The following is a 16043-nucleotide window of genomic DNA, read 5'->3' as shown; positions in this document are numbered from 1 at the left end:
CCCAATTTCGTTGAAAGTATTGAAAAAAAAAACCTTGGACCATGCTACATTAATTATTTGAATTTCACATTTTTAAAATAGATTTATGAATTTTGGATCACACACACGCCTTTTTTTTCCCCTATCTTTATGATCATTGTTTGAGTCAAGCTTATGTGTTATGTGGATTAACCCATATGGATATGGGGTTTTATTTTATTTTTTCTATTTTTTTGTTAACAACTGCATTTGAACAAGTTGGCCTTTCACTCAATCGAAAGCTAGAGTGGAATTTCATAGCTTTTATCCCCTAAAGATTGTTTTGTAACTGTGCTGGAATATATTCAATTTCAACTCATTAATTGATAGAATTTGTTGGTGACTCATTAATCAAGCTTATATGTCATTTGTTTCTTCTCCTTCTTTATTTCTTTTTTTTTTCATTAAAAAAATGTTGTCTTATTCTTTCGTCTAGGGGGACTTCTCAAATATCTAAGCAGAAATAAATCGAGGTCTCTAAAACCCTAAGAACATCAATGAACAAGATGATTGAAAGAAAATTAGGGCAATTACAAATCTAAATTTTTTGACACCCAAAATTTAAAAGACTTTATAGACTAGGTTAACAACACCTTCCACTTATACATACATACATACATACATACATACATATATATATATATATATATATATATTCAATTTTCTTTTAGATGATGAGGTTTAAACTTTGGACGACTCTTTCGTTCGGTTATAGATTAATGGCTCTTCATAGGAAGAAGACTTTGATTGTTTGTACATGTGAACTTTTTAGTAATTATCCCAAGCAACAAAATTCATTATAATGTATTTGTATTAAATAATGTCTTGCATGTTCCAATTAGGATGTTGAAATTATTAATGTGCTCTGTATAATATACCTTCTTCTGACAAAAATGTGGACTTTACATGTGAATCTCACATATAGCATCCATCTTTATGTGTAGAAAGAGTAGTACATCATCTATATATATATAGAATAATTTCTTTTTTTTGAGGAACTATAGAATAATTTCTTGATTGGGTGTTAGATTAAATTTGAGTTGGTTGAAAAATTAAAATCTGATTTGGACTTGGTACTCAGCTAACACCCCTTAATTAATAATGTTTGTCTAAATTTTTAGGCCCTTGTTTTCTTTTTTTAAGAAAATCCAATACGACTTGAAAAAATTTTAACAAAAAAGAAAAAGGATGCACATCTAACCATTACTTGATTAACCATTAGGACATTTGCCCCTAATCATTAGGCAAATGATCCTTAAGGCTTGCGATGTCATTTTATTAGGAGGTTTAACAAACTTTTAAAGGACATATAGACATATAAAAATATCTTGAAGGAAAGCAAACTTGTGGTTGCAAGTTGCCAACCATAAAAATCAACATTGATTATTTTTATGGTTATTAATTAATGTTACTATTCCTATATTGCGTACAATTAATTTACATGTAGATAAACTAATTAAATAGCTAAGCCAAATAGGGTTATATGCTTGTGTAGTCTTGGCATGGAAGAACCAAATATGCTTACCAATAATAGATTAAAAAAAAAGTAAAGAAAATAACTGATTGGTATTCTTAATAAGATTTCAGTTGCATGCTTCTACACTTTTATATATTTAATTATTAGCACAATGTGCATTTTATTATCTATGTCATTATCAAAACATTTGCTTCAAACAATGCAAAATAGAAAAATGACTCAATTTTACACATTTATACACAGAAAGTAGGACTAGCAAACAAGATGTCAGTATCGGTAATTAGTAATCTCTAAAAATAAATATGTGTTGCTTTGATTACATGCTAGACTCTTCATATTCTAAGTCAATAGGATCTGGAGGTGGGTCACCAATATATTAGATAGTACACACTTGAGTACTACTATAAATTATGATAAATTTGGTTGGTTGACGTAGATCCATGACTCGGGCTAAAAAATGTGGTTGCTTGCTTTGATTGTTCTTTTTGTTTTGTTAGTCTCAAGAAATTGAAAGATGTGATCCGAGAATTTTCATATCGCTTATAGATTGCGTTAACCAATATATCTTATTCACCATTACTGCATGTAATGATTTTTATTCTTGACATTGATGAGAGAGTTAAATAACTCATTTTTTTATGCAATATATTACTGTTCCTTGTCCAGCCCATTTTCTTCTATGGTTAGATAGCGTTTTTTCTAGGAAATCTTATGTCCTATTCTTTGTTTTATTCTAATAAGTTCCACTCACATCATAGCTTCCAATATTTGCTACATGATTCTTTTGGCACTTTGTGTACCATACAGTTTAAACTATATATTGAAGATGATGTACTAGAGCTTTCTGCCTGAGCAATCTTTCTTCATTACTACTTGTCACTACTGCCTTTTGAAATTGCTGTTTGTTTGTTTTTTTTCCTCCCCCCAAAAAGTATGTTTTCAAGCTACTAAAACTAATCCAAATGAACACTTATAATGTTTGTATGGCTTGACCATAAAGGACAATTAAGTCGACATCTAAAAAACTTAGAAAAAATTTCAATATTTTATTCTATCACAAGGGGAAGGGGGAACTGCTAGGACTATAAATAAATCAAATTGTTTATGAACAATTTGAACTCGACTTGAGGAAAAATTTGTTTATGTTTGTTTGTTACAAGCCAAATTCAAGCCCAACTTTAGTCTTAATTATTAAATGAGCTAAGCTCAAACATAATAATGTGTTCGTGAACAAGCTCACTAACTTGAGGGCTTGAATCAACTATATATTTATATGTATAAATGTCAAAAAATATATTTATATAAACTTAAAATTGGGTTGTATAAGTTTGTATATTGGTTCATATAATATAAAATTATTATTTGTAATTTATTCAAAACATAAACAATTCATTTGTAGTAAAAATTCATAGATTTTTGAAGGGGTAAAACATTTTAATCATGATTTTACAATATATTGGAAAAGAATAAGTTAATCAAATAGCTAGTGAACAAGCTCGAGTTTGCTCGACAAGTAAATAAACTAAACTTGAACGTGTAATCTTGTTTGGTAATGAGTTCAACCTCGGCTTGTGTTGGAAATAAAATCAAATGAACAAGCTTAAATTTTTAATATTGGCTCGGCTAGTTCTTTTTAATTTTTGGTCTAGTGTAAGAAGATTAAACCGCATCCTCAACGCGTATGACATTTTCAATATTTTTTTTTTATCAATTAAAGAGTATAACTAACATAAAGTTTTTTTAAAAAAATAATTCATGTTAGAATAATAGATAAATCATTAAAATTTTATCATATATTTTGATTATATTTTAAAGATTCTTTTTCCCAACTTATGTCCAATATACTTGAAACAAGCGCATATGATATAACAGTGGAAGGATCACCTAAATCAGGTGGTTTTGTACTACAAATTACCAGTGATGTAAATGGTTCATATGCTTATAATGCAATCACGTTTAGGCGGCCATTGAAATTTAGTTTGGTGCGCAATCACATTCTTAGTTGGAATTTTCCCCCGTCACATGCAAAGTTGCAAACACAAAGGTCCATGTTATGGTTATAGAAGTGTGAAGTTTTCGAATAATCATAAATAACATAGTGGTCTTAATGATTTTTTTTTTTTTTTCTTTTCAATCTTTTATTTTATTTTTAGGCTAAAACATACTCTCGGTCTCTAAAATTGGCATAGGTTCAAAATGAAATAACAAGTAGAGGGAATAGTGTGCTAGCAATGTATGCGAAAATATTTACTTCCATAATATCATCATTTTATATATAGTTTGAAATAATTTAGGATTTTTTTTTGGAGAAGAATTTCGGTGCATATTATTAAAGAATGCTATTTAGATCAACCTAAAGAACATGAAAAAGGTCTGGTTATACATCCTCCAACCAGACTGATCCTATAGAGCTAATAATACATTGATTACACTTAAGATTGCTTGATTATCTATCCCATTTGCTCCCCTTACTATTTGGAGTACAAAATTGTAAACCCATTGGACGGTATTTGGTTGTGGTTGCCTTGATTAATGGTGTTGATAGTCATTTTGGCCTTTCCTCGCCCTTGAATGTGGAGTTCATAATTAACTGAGATGAGATGAGATTCATGAGAGAGAGATCTATAAAATCTGTGTTGTTAATTGGTTTTAGGATGGACTGATCTATGTTGTTTTAGTTTTGGACTAGGTTGGCATGTGTTAATGTTTAGTTTTGAGTTAGACTTATCTGTGATTGGGGTGTACAAAATTTAAGTTAGGGTGTTCAAAAATATATTTTAAAGTAAAGTAAGCTAATAATTTTTTTTTTTATATATAATATTTTTATTTTCAAGTCAGGGGGTTCATTTGAACCCCCTGAACAACACTTAACGCCGTCCCTGGTAGATATTATCTCTCCACCTAAACTTGACCTAAACCTAACCTAAGTATATAAAAAAAAAAAACATATTTAAAAATATTTATTATTTTATTTTGCTTTTAAAAAAATCCAAAATTTTAGAAGTATAGCTACATCACATGGAAGAAAAAACTACTAGCTAGTAGTGAATTCAACTGTAATGTTAGCCAGAAAACTCTTTGGAAGTAATTTACAATATTGATGTGAACCTTTGAATATGAGTGATTGTTATTTGGAAGGGAATATGACGAGACTGTTTGCTTTTCACCAACCGAACAAAATTTTGTGAGGCCTATATCATGATTTTTTAAGACTCATTAATTTATTACTTAGAATGGCAGATAGGTGAGGAAAAAAATAAAGTCTATATGAGGAAACAGAGAGTTGATTGATGCAACCTATTAGCCTAATTAATAGCTTTCCACAATATGATTTCTCTCACTATCTCTACATAATGGACAGATAATAACTACACGGCTGCTTTTGCATATCTGCACTACAAACAATCAATTCTCTAATACTTTCTAGTTGCTGTCTTTTTCTTCTTGGTTTACATAATTACATCAACTTTATTAATTCTAGAGGTCATAATCCTCATATCCTATCCGATCTTTTATTTTGCTCGTGATGCATGCCCATGTGTTTGGAATTTGTCTCAAACCAAGCCAAAAACTATTTTATTTATTTATTTATTTTTTATAAAAATTAAAAGTTTGCTAGAGAGAAAGATCTCCATTTGCTCCCAATTAAGCTTTGAGTTTGGACTAAATTACACTTTTGATTCTTGAAGTTCAAAGTTGTACTTGTTTTGTTCCTTAATTTAAGAATTTTCATTTTTATTCACCAAGTTAGATTTTGTTTTTTAAATTGTCATTCCATCTATCATTGTTATTGATCTGATGTTAAGTGCCAACATAATGACGTCGTTTTTGTTTTAATAGGGACAAAATGGGCTTCTGCCCTTTTCAGGAAAATTAATTAGCCTTTTGTCCTTCTTTCTAAACTAAATAGGGAAATATCTCTCTTTTGAAACTCGATTTTCTCAAAATCGAGTTAAAAAAAAAAAAATTGGAGCCCTATAGTGACGTTTTTAAGGACCTATAGTGACGTTTTAAGAACCTATAGTGACGTTTTATAACTTGATATCCATGAAATCGAGTTATAGGCAATGAAATTACCTATAACTCGATTTCATAGATATCAAGTTACAAAACGCCACTATAGGTCCTTAAAAACGTCACTTAGGTTCTTGAAAACGTCATTATAGGGCTTAACTCGATTTTGAAAAAGTCGAGTTTCAAAAGAGGGGCATTTCTCTATTTAGTTTGAGAAGAAAGGCAAAAAGCTAATTAATTTGCCTGAAAAAGGTAGAAACCCATTTTGTCCTTTTAATAGTCAAAAGTGTAATTTAGTCTTAAATTTCAAATAATTTTGCAATTAAGATATCAACTTTAAGTAGATTTTTTTTGTTTGTTTGGAGGGAGATGGTGTGGGGGCTAGAAGCAGAAGAATAACTTGGTAAAACCAGAAGCATTCAATAGATTTATAATTTCATTGTGAATTGGGTGAGAGGGAGAACTTTCAGATATATTTTGCTCGTAACTTGATATTTGGTAATATATCCTCAAATGTATTTTCACACCCTACAACTTTGTGTATTATCAATGTTATTGAAAAAGCTCTTTTAATACCATGACACTGTCTCTTTTTAATATCTATAATTTCATTGACAAATTAACCATCCCATCTCAATATAGTTTGAGATCTAAGGCATTTACCAACAAAAAACAAAAAAGATAGCGATATAAGAGCATTCCCATTAAAACTTTCAAAAATTTTAGCATTTAACATCTCAAAAAGCCACTTTATTAATTTTAACAACTCATTTTATAATACACCCAACATTAAAGGTTCTATTTTTACCTTCATCTCATTAAAATAATATAAACAACTTATTAAAATAAAATAAAACTTCCAAAAAAAGTTCATAGCAACCAACCACTTTCACCACCACTGTGGCAGCCACAACTTACCCGAAAGAAGAAGAAAAAGAGAAAGAAAAAAAAAAAAAAAAAAAAAAAAAAAAAAAAAAAAAAAAAAAACCTCAAAACAAAACCACCACCACAAACGCAACAACAACCACCATCATCAACAACCCACTACAAAACCCATTAAAATAGACCAACACCACTAGCCACAACAACCACCGTCACAATCACAAGCCACCTCCCAAAAAAAAAAAAAAAACCCATAAAAATACCCACCATTGCCTACCATTACCACCATGACCTGGAGAGAGAGCAAACCCATTGTGACCCACCATTACCACCATGACCCACCACAACACACCAAACCCATGACCCAAAATCTACCACCACCACCATAGCATAGCAAACCACGACCCAAAACCATTTACTGCCACCACTTTTTTTTTTTTTGGGAGAGAGCTTGAGCAAGAGTAGAAGAAGAAAGAGAAAAAAGAGAAAAAGAGATAAGAAAAAGACAAACAGAAAAGAATGGAGGAGAAGAAGACAGCAAATAAAGAAATTTTTAGAAGAAAGAGAAATAAATATTATATAAGAGGAGAAGAGAGAGAACGGAATAATTTTTTTTTTTTTTTTTTATGATTGTTGCTACAGTAAGCTGTCAAAGATGACAGCTTACTGTAGTTTGGATGCTAAATGTTTTAACTTTACCATCATTGATGTAGATGCATTTTATTGTTTGTGTTGTCAAAAAATAACATTTTAGCAATTTGAAAGCTTTGATATGAATGCTCTAAGGGAGAAAATTGGCCTTTGCCCCTTTCGCGCAAAAAATCCTGCATTTTGCCCCCTTTCCCAAACTAATTAGGGAAATATTTTTGTTTTGAAACTCGATTTTCTCAAAATCGAGTTTTAACATCTTTATAGGCTCCTTAAAACCCCACTATAGGTATGGGGTGATCAAATTAAAATAAAATTAAAAAAAAAAAAAAAAAAAAAAAAAACTTGCATGGAACTCGAGTTCCAAGACACCACTATAGGGCTCCTTAAAATGCCACTATAGGACTCCATAAATTTTTATTTTTTTTATTTTTAATTTTCAGTTTGTTATAACATGATTGTCCAAAAATTGAGTTTTAAATTGAAACATGATTTTTAGAAAATCGAGTTTCAAAACAGAGGTATTTCCCTAATTAGTTTGAAAAATGGGGCAAAATGCTGATTTTTTTTTTAAAAGAGCAAAAGTACATTTTCTCCATGCTCTAAGGCTATAAATTTAAGTGTTATTTTTTTAATCTTTAAATAATATTTATTTAAATTTTCATATTATAATTTATATTTAAAACCCACTCTTTTTGCGTGTAATATTACTAATTAAGTTTTTGTATTTAAATTTTTGGTACGTCCTGTTTTATTTAATTGATAATAACTAATATATTCTTCTTTCTTTTTTACATGAAAAATTACTAATCATCTTAATCATTGTTAATGATATGGTGCATTTAAGTTACAATATTTTTTATAAAAAAATTAAGATTACAATTGGATTGTGTTTTTATTGGACCAATATTTTGAGAGGCTTAGATAAAGGATATCAAATGATTCAATTGGGTCTTGACAACGAAATGGACGAGAAATTATAGCATCCACATGGTGGACAAGTGATATGGTCCATCATTCCACTAAAAAACTTTCACCTGTTTAAAAATGTTAGTTAGAAAAATTTTTTAAACAAAAATTAATTACTGACTCAGCAATTTTAAACAAGTGGAAGTTTTTAAGTGGAATGGTGGATAAGTGACGTGGTCTACCAGAGGACTATAATTTCTCCACACGGTGGGGGATTGGTTGCTTATTTCCAATGAAGACATTGGTTGATTTTATAATTTAAAGAGTACATTGTAAATGACCTAATAGTTACGGATGAAAGTGTAATCAATCCATACTATTTCCATTTATGTTAGTTTCTAACACACACAAATATTTGGATAAAAGTTTATAACAAATCAAATACGGAGAATTTACTACTTTTGGGCTGGAAAGCTTAGGTCGTTTATAGAACTATTTTTTTTCCTTTTTTTGAGAAGAATTTATAGAATTAATTTTCTCTTAGCCTTTTTTCTCTCCCCCCCCCCCCCCCCCCAAAAAAAAAAAATTGAATGAAATATTTTAATAAGGTTTAGTTTTTTGCCAAGAAAAGAAGAACCCCATATAGAGCTGGAGAGGAAAAAAGGGGTGTGAGGTGAGGGTTAAAGGTTCCAATAATTAGCTCATACACAACCTTTTTGTTCGATCTCAACAAAAAGAATATCCCTCTTAGTTCTGATCCAAAAATAAGAGGAACAAGAGACTAGTTCCAACATAATTAGCAAACCACAAATTTGTGAGGACTACTCATGCACAAGAGGGGCATGCCTATTCTTATCAGCCTATAATTCTAACAATATGTATGATGATGCCCTCAATAAAAAATTTAAAAGAAAAAAAAAGTATAGTTATAAAAATGATAAAGTGAAAAACATCTTTTGTTTCTAATTTATTCTGTTTTTTTGCTTTAATTCCAAGAAGAACTCCTTTGTCCCTTGGACAAACTAAGGTCCACATTTCAGCTAAAAAAGAATAGTGTTCACATTATTTATATTAGTTAAAAGCATATTTTGCTTTGTAGTTGTAGACAGATAGCATCTTCTACTTCATTATATTGGGTGGTTGAAGGCCCAAATGCCCATCAATCAATACATGCCACCACTCTAAGTCCATCTTTTAGCTTTATGTGTCAGATAATTGAGGTTCTTATGATGGGCTAAGCTTTTGGGTTATGACCCCAGTACAGATTTGCCTATAACCCTCCCTTTCTTCTCATTGAGAGGACCATACACCCACCCCACTAATCATAATCTTTTCCTTTTCAAGTTTCTTTTTGTGGGTCCATATGGGCCCGACCATGAACTGCCCTCATATTTTGGGCCCACTTGGGGCAGTTTATGGGTCATGGTCATTGGCCAGATTAAACCATAAATCTCACTTTTGTGGTTTCCTATAAATGAAGATCCCCATATGCCAAAAACAAAAATCTTGAATTCCATTCAATTAATCGAATTAAGCATTATTATTATTATTATATTTCTATAATTTGTGTTCATTTGATAATATTTTCAAGGATTATAATTTCCATAAAGTACTAGAAAATATCAATTCACACTGATCTTATATTATATCTATGAGAATTTGTTGATATAATACCAGTATGAGTATGAGAAGTGATTATAAGTTGAATTTTTTCTTATTTTATGTATTGTTTGCAAGTCCCATGTTACTTTTTGTTTCAACTTTATTTAAAAAAATCTAACTTCCAATCTTTTAAGTTACCGTAAAATGGGATTCATATCTCTCATCAATAGATTGTCGGCTGACCAACTTCTTTTTATCTCTTAAGCAAAAAAAAATCCACATTGCCTCCTTAATATGGGATTTTCAAAATTGTCTGCATCAATTCATAAAAGGCACCTACACTCTTCGAACTTATCTTGTTTAACTTCAACTTCTTTAAGTTGTTTATCTTCCAATTTCTTAAAGACTAGTTTGAATTTTATTTCGTCGAGTGGAAGTTTAAAACCTTCATTATTATTTTCAACATTGTATTTCCAACCAACCCCCAAACGAGATCTCATTCTTGGAAGGATGAGTGTACTCGACAGCCATCATATGACTTTAACTATGATTTACGGCTATATGTCTAATTGATATTATTACTAGTCTAGAATAAGAAAACGTGAGGTCTCCTATCCTAGTTTAGGTAATAATTTGACCATTATGGATAATCTTTCAACCATAAAAGTACCTTAAGACAGCCAATAGACTATTTTTTTCAAAGTTTATGAATCCCATATTAAAGTTGAAAGTTTACCTAAATATTAAGGTGACTTTGAATCCCATATTAAGGTGGCTTTGTCCCGAGAAATTAAGAGATGAACCTGGGATCAATGAAGGACTTATTAAGGCAATGGAGAAAAAATAAGGAGTTTTTTTTTGAAGTGAGAAAAATAAGGAGTTAAAATCAGATATTACTGAAAATCATAATGTGGACATTTTTTATTTTATTTTTATTTTTATTTATTTTTTTCAAGATTTGATGTAAGTCAAATATTACATTGAGCTTATAACCTTTGAGCCCAATGATATTATTGATTTATTGGGAAGCAAGGTGTCAAAATCCATTGATTTTCCAAGTGTAGATAATTTTGATTTTTTTCTACTTCAATTCTTTCCTAACTAATGTTGTGGATTAGTTGAAGATTATTGTCAGAGTAATATTGGGTATTCAATTCATAATTTATTTGAGGAAGCAATTGAAAATTTGTTGACATTTAAAGTATCTATTTACTGAAGATTTCAGTTTCTAGTAAAAAACTTAAGATGGGTTTCAGCTAAATTGAGGGATCTGATATTCTTTATTGGAAAAGAGTTTTTCAAAAGCCTATAAATAGGCTCTAATACGTGAGATTGAGAAATTATTCGATCATCTTGGAGGACCACATCAGGAATACTTAGTGGTTCTCCTATGAAAGTTCAAATATGTGTATAAACACCCTTGAACGTTTAGACCCCCAAATTACAACTTAACCAATTCAAGCATTATGTCAAACAACTAGTGTGCGGAAAATGAACATAAGCTACAATATAGAATTGGATAAACTATCTAAGTCAAATTAAAATCACAACCCACAGCAGATAATAAAAGGCAAAGATAAAAGGGAAGGAAGATGCAAACACAAAGATAACACGCGATGTGTTATCGAAGAGGAAACCGAAGCCCTCGGCATAAAACCTCTCCGCCGCCCTCCAAGCGGTAAACAATCCACTAGAAAATATAGTTGGGATACATGGACAGCAATAGACCCTCCAAGCCTAATCTACCCAGTACACCTAAGCCCTCCAAGCTTCTTGCTCTAACGAGGTTGCGCCGAACCTTTTTCTTTTCTAACTTCCCGGATTCCGCTACTAGACCGTAGCATCAACCAATGAAGATTGGTTCCTTCCTAACTGCTTCCCAGAAATCCAAACAGCTCTCTCAGTGATGATTATGGTGAGAACAAGGTTTGGTAAAATGCCTCTCAAGGATTTGACAATGGAGAGGAAGAGAGTTGAGGAATTTGAAGAGACTCTAATGTATAGATTGTGGGTGAATCAATCTTGTTTTTCTTTAGGGTTTCTCTCTCAAAATTCTCTCTGGAAGCTTTCTTACATTTGTGGGTAAAAGGGGTATTTATACTGGAGTAGGAGAGGAATGTGAAATATCAGGTTTAACAAAACAGGGGTGGCTTGCGGCTTGACCTCGCGACTTGACTAAGTCGCGAGATCCAGTCGCGAGATAACCGTATGGCCAGTTGTCCTGGTTTGTCCTGTAGTGCTCCAGCTAGCATGACTGTTCACCTTCTGGCATGCTTGGCACGTGTGCTGTGTCTGGCGGCTTGCAGCTGCGAGTCACCCGCGAGGCCAAGCCGCGAGTCTCTGTTTTCTTGCACACTCTTGAACAAACTTCACTCTATCTCACTCACTACCCTTACAACAAGCCCACCTAAATACAAGATTACTAAATGCTGAAATACAAGCAAATTTGGCATGGAATAAAGCCAATTAGATGGTTGAATAAATTCAACCTTACATCCTATTCAATAATATTGTAAGAGCAACCGTATCAGCATGCAAACTTTCCGTCTATTTTGTATAAAAAAACTACTTTTTTTATTTTACACACTAATTTTTATAAAACATCTATATCAATCTATCTATTCTACGCATCTATTTAATAAAATATTCATTCTTTTACAATTTTTTATTATTTCCTTACTCACTACCCCTCTCTCTCACAAACCCAACACTACCAAAAAATACTAAAATATTAAATGCACGAGCTATAATAACTATGCATATATACATGGTTATTGTAGCACTAATGTATTTATACACAATTTTATACCCACTAATGTGGGTGTTTTTTTTCAAAATGTGTAAAATAGACTACTTTTTTATATTTTGCAAGATTATGCATGATGTATACGGTTGCTCTAACATGTGTTCCAATTAATCCTAGTCAGAATCCCAGTCACAATATATAAAATAAAATAGTAACTTTGCGACAACATCAACCGTCACCGCCGTTTGCTCCAACGTCGGCATCAATAGATTGAAGCTTCTTTACCTTATCTTTCATGAGTTTGAGTTTGAATTTTTTTTTTCTCCTTTTAACTTTTTAGCTTATTTTCTGATACACAACTTTTTTAACAACCTTAAATTCCTTTAATACAACAATAAATTTGCCAACTTTTATCAAATGAGCTTATCAGAATCTCAGATAAGCAAATAAGCTTTCATTAAACATCTAATCCAAATTCACACTTGTTTTATAGGCAATTTAACTTTACTAAATATAAATATATATATATATATATATATATATATATTGTATTGAAAAAGATAAGAAAAAAAATCTTAGAAACTATGTTAATTCTTTTTTTGGTATGTGAAAAATACGGAGGAACAATAATTCATTTTAATCCAATAAAGTTCTAACCCGAACCCGATATGACGCATGACTAGATTGAATCAAAACTTGATTGACCCAACCCATTTCCAAGTTCTATAGAAAGTTTCAATCACCGGGGGACATATAGAATTACATTTTTTCTCAACAATTTTGGCACTTAGCAGAAACCATATACCCATATAGAATTACAATTGCTGGTGGTCAAATTTGGTTTTACAATGACAATCGCTGCTTCTCCAGCTAAGAGCATCCACAGCAGTGGAGTTAAAAATTTAGCTTTTTAGCTCCACTAAAAGTTACTTTATCTATTTTACCTACACACATGCTGCAGCAGTGGATCTATTTTAGCTTTCAACACAATAAAATAATATAAACATCACAATAAAATAATATATCCACTACAATAAAATAATATATTCACTACAATAAACAAAAATTACAACCACCCACAACCACCACCGCTACCGCTATCGCCGCTACCATCGCTACCGCTACCGCAACCGCCACCGTTACCGCAACCGCCACCACTACCGCCACCGCCACCGCAATCGCTACCCAAAAAATTTACCAACGGTGAACGGTGAGTCTAAGAATACATTAAAAAAAAAATTAATATTTTTTTCTCTCTCTCTCAATAAATATTAAAAAAAAAAACCCCTATTTCCTCAGTTCTATAATCTCTCTCTCTCTCTCTTCAGTCACCGGTCTCAACTCTCTCTTTTTCTCCCTCTCTCATATTAGCTCTCTCAAACCTTGCTCTGTGTAGATCAACGATGGCTGAGCATGGACCCACCTTGCTCTGTGTAGATCAACAATGGCTGAGCATGGTGGGTTCGTGGAGGTGTCCTTGCTCCGTGTAGATCGACGGTGGCTGAGCATGGTGGGTCCATAGAGGTGCTGTGGTTTAGGTTCGTTTGTTTGGGTCCGTGGATTTGGTCTGTGGAATGGGTCTAGGTCCGTGTAGATCGGTGGTGGTGGTGGTGGTGGTGGGTTTGCTCATCGGTGGGTTTTTTTTTTTTTTTTTTTTTTTTTTGAGATGGGTTTGTGATTGGTGGTAGTGGGTTGATGGTGTTGGTTTTGATTTTGGTTGTGTTGATGGTGGTGTGGGTTTAATGGGTTTTGGGGTTGCTTTGGTTGTTGTTGGTGGTGGTTCATGGTGGATTTATGGGTTTAGTGGTGGTGGATTTGTGAGTTTTTGGGTGGTGGTGGTGTGTGTATGGTGTTGGAAAGGTTGCTGATTTTTTTTTTTTTTTGGTGATTGTTGGGGTGTGTGTGGTGGTGAGGTGGTGTGGTGGTGAGGTGGTGGGTGGCTGAGCTCCTCTTTCTCATGTGGTGGTTGCTGGAGAGATAGAGACAAAGAAGAGAGGAAAGACAGAGATGGGAGAAGATGTGGTGGTGGTGGTGGGGGTTGCCGTGGTCGGAGTTGGGTCTGTGGCGGCGTAGGTCGACGGCGTGGGTCAGGGGGGCGGCGGCGTGAGAGGTCTGAAATTGAGAGAGAGAGTTGAGAGATTGTGAGAGTTCTGAGAAAAAAAAAATAATAATATTTTAATCGGACTGGGAGTAAAATAATATTTTTTTCGTTTAGCTCTCATGAACAGTGCACATCTATCTTTAGATGTGCACTGTAGCAGTGGAGCTAAAAAAAATAGATTTAGCTCCACTGCTGGAGCATCATTTTAGTGTTAGTGTAGCTAAAATATAGCATTATAGCATTATAGCTACACTGCTGCAAATGCTCTAAGGTGTAGGTTTTTTAAAAATAAATACTCCTTCTGTTCCAAAATGTTAATTATTTTTTAGAAAAGTCAACTTTTTAAGTTAATACTATTTAATATATTGTTTTCAGTTAAAAATGTACAAATTTTCAAACATACCCTCATAAATTTAAAGTATAGAAAAAGAATGGCATTAAAATTTTAAATAAAGTAAAGGAGTAAGATAGAGATTTTAAATTTTTTTTTTAAAAGAATGTAGAGATTTTAATTATTAATTTTAAAAAGAGTACATCATTTTGAGACTTCCCAAAATGGAATAAAGGACCAAACATTTGGGATGTATGGAATACTTTTTTTATTTTTTTATTTTATTTTTGAGAAGGAATGTATGGAATACTTAAGAAGCTCATTTGCCCTCTAAAGAAAAAAAGAAGCTCCATTGTTCCTTGGACAAGCTAGGGTCCACATTTTAGCCTAAAACAAAAATAAATTAGTGTTCATATTGTATTAGTTGGTATTTTTGTTTGATAATAAAGTGCTATTATCAGGAGTGGACACCATATATTGAAACTCTCACAAAAAAAAAAAGAGAAGAGAAGTTTAAAGGTCTAGTTATTGGGTCTTAGGAAATTTGTTAATGGATCATTTATAAAAATTTTGATACAATTTTTATGAAAAATATAAAAAATTATCAAAAAATCTTTTTTTATTTTTTTATTTTAAATTTCTAGAAATACTTCATAAAGAATGCACTTAAGCCATTTTCCTCTGGTTTAAACTCAGCTTTGGCATTGCAGCAGTAGGCAGATAGCATCTTTTCCTTAATAATATTGTGTGGTGGAAGGCCCAAATGCCCACAATCAATCCATGGCACGACTGGAAGTCCATCCTTTAGATTTATGTGTCAGATGATTGAGGTTCCTATGATAGGCTAAGCATTTGGGGTTATGGTCCCCATTACAGATTTGCCTGTTAACCTTTTCTTCTCATTGAGAAGACCATGCACCCACCCCACTAATCATCATCTTTTCCCCTTCAAATTTCTTTTTGTGGGGCCCGTCCATGAACACCCTTCATTCAAGAAAAGGAATTTTTTTTTTTTTTTTTTTTTTTTTTTTTTTTTTTTTTTTTTTTTTTTTTTTTTTTTTTTTTTTCTGGAAGATTTAGGAAGCCTAGTACATATTGGCATGAAATAAAAAGAGGAAATTTTCATTTTAAGATTTATTTTTTGGAAAAGTTAACAAATGCCTTTAGTGAACTATTTAAAAAAAGTTTTTATAGAAAAAAAGTATTTAATATTTTGATAGTTTTTCTAATTTCTCATAAATGTAGTACAAAAACTTTTCCAAAATAGTTTATCAATAATTGTTTTAAGGATACTCATTAACACTACTCTTTATTT

This window comes from Quercus lobata, chromosome 10 (assembly GCF_001633185.2).
Source record: "Quercus lobata isolate SW786 chromosome 10, ValleyOak3.0 Primary Assembly, whole genome shotgun sequence".
Lineage (NCBI taxonomy): Eukaryota > Viridiplantae > Streptophyta > Magnoliopsida > Fagales > Fagaceae > Quercus > Quercus lobata.
Note: the sequence above shows the minus strand (reverse complement) of the source record.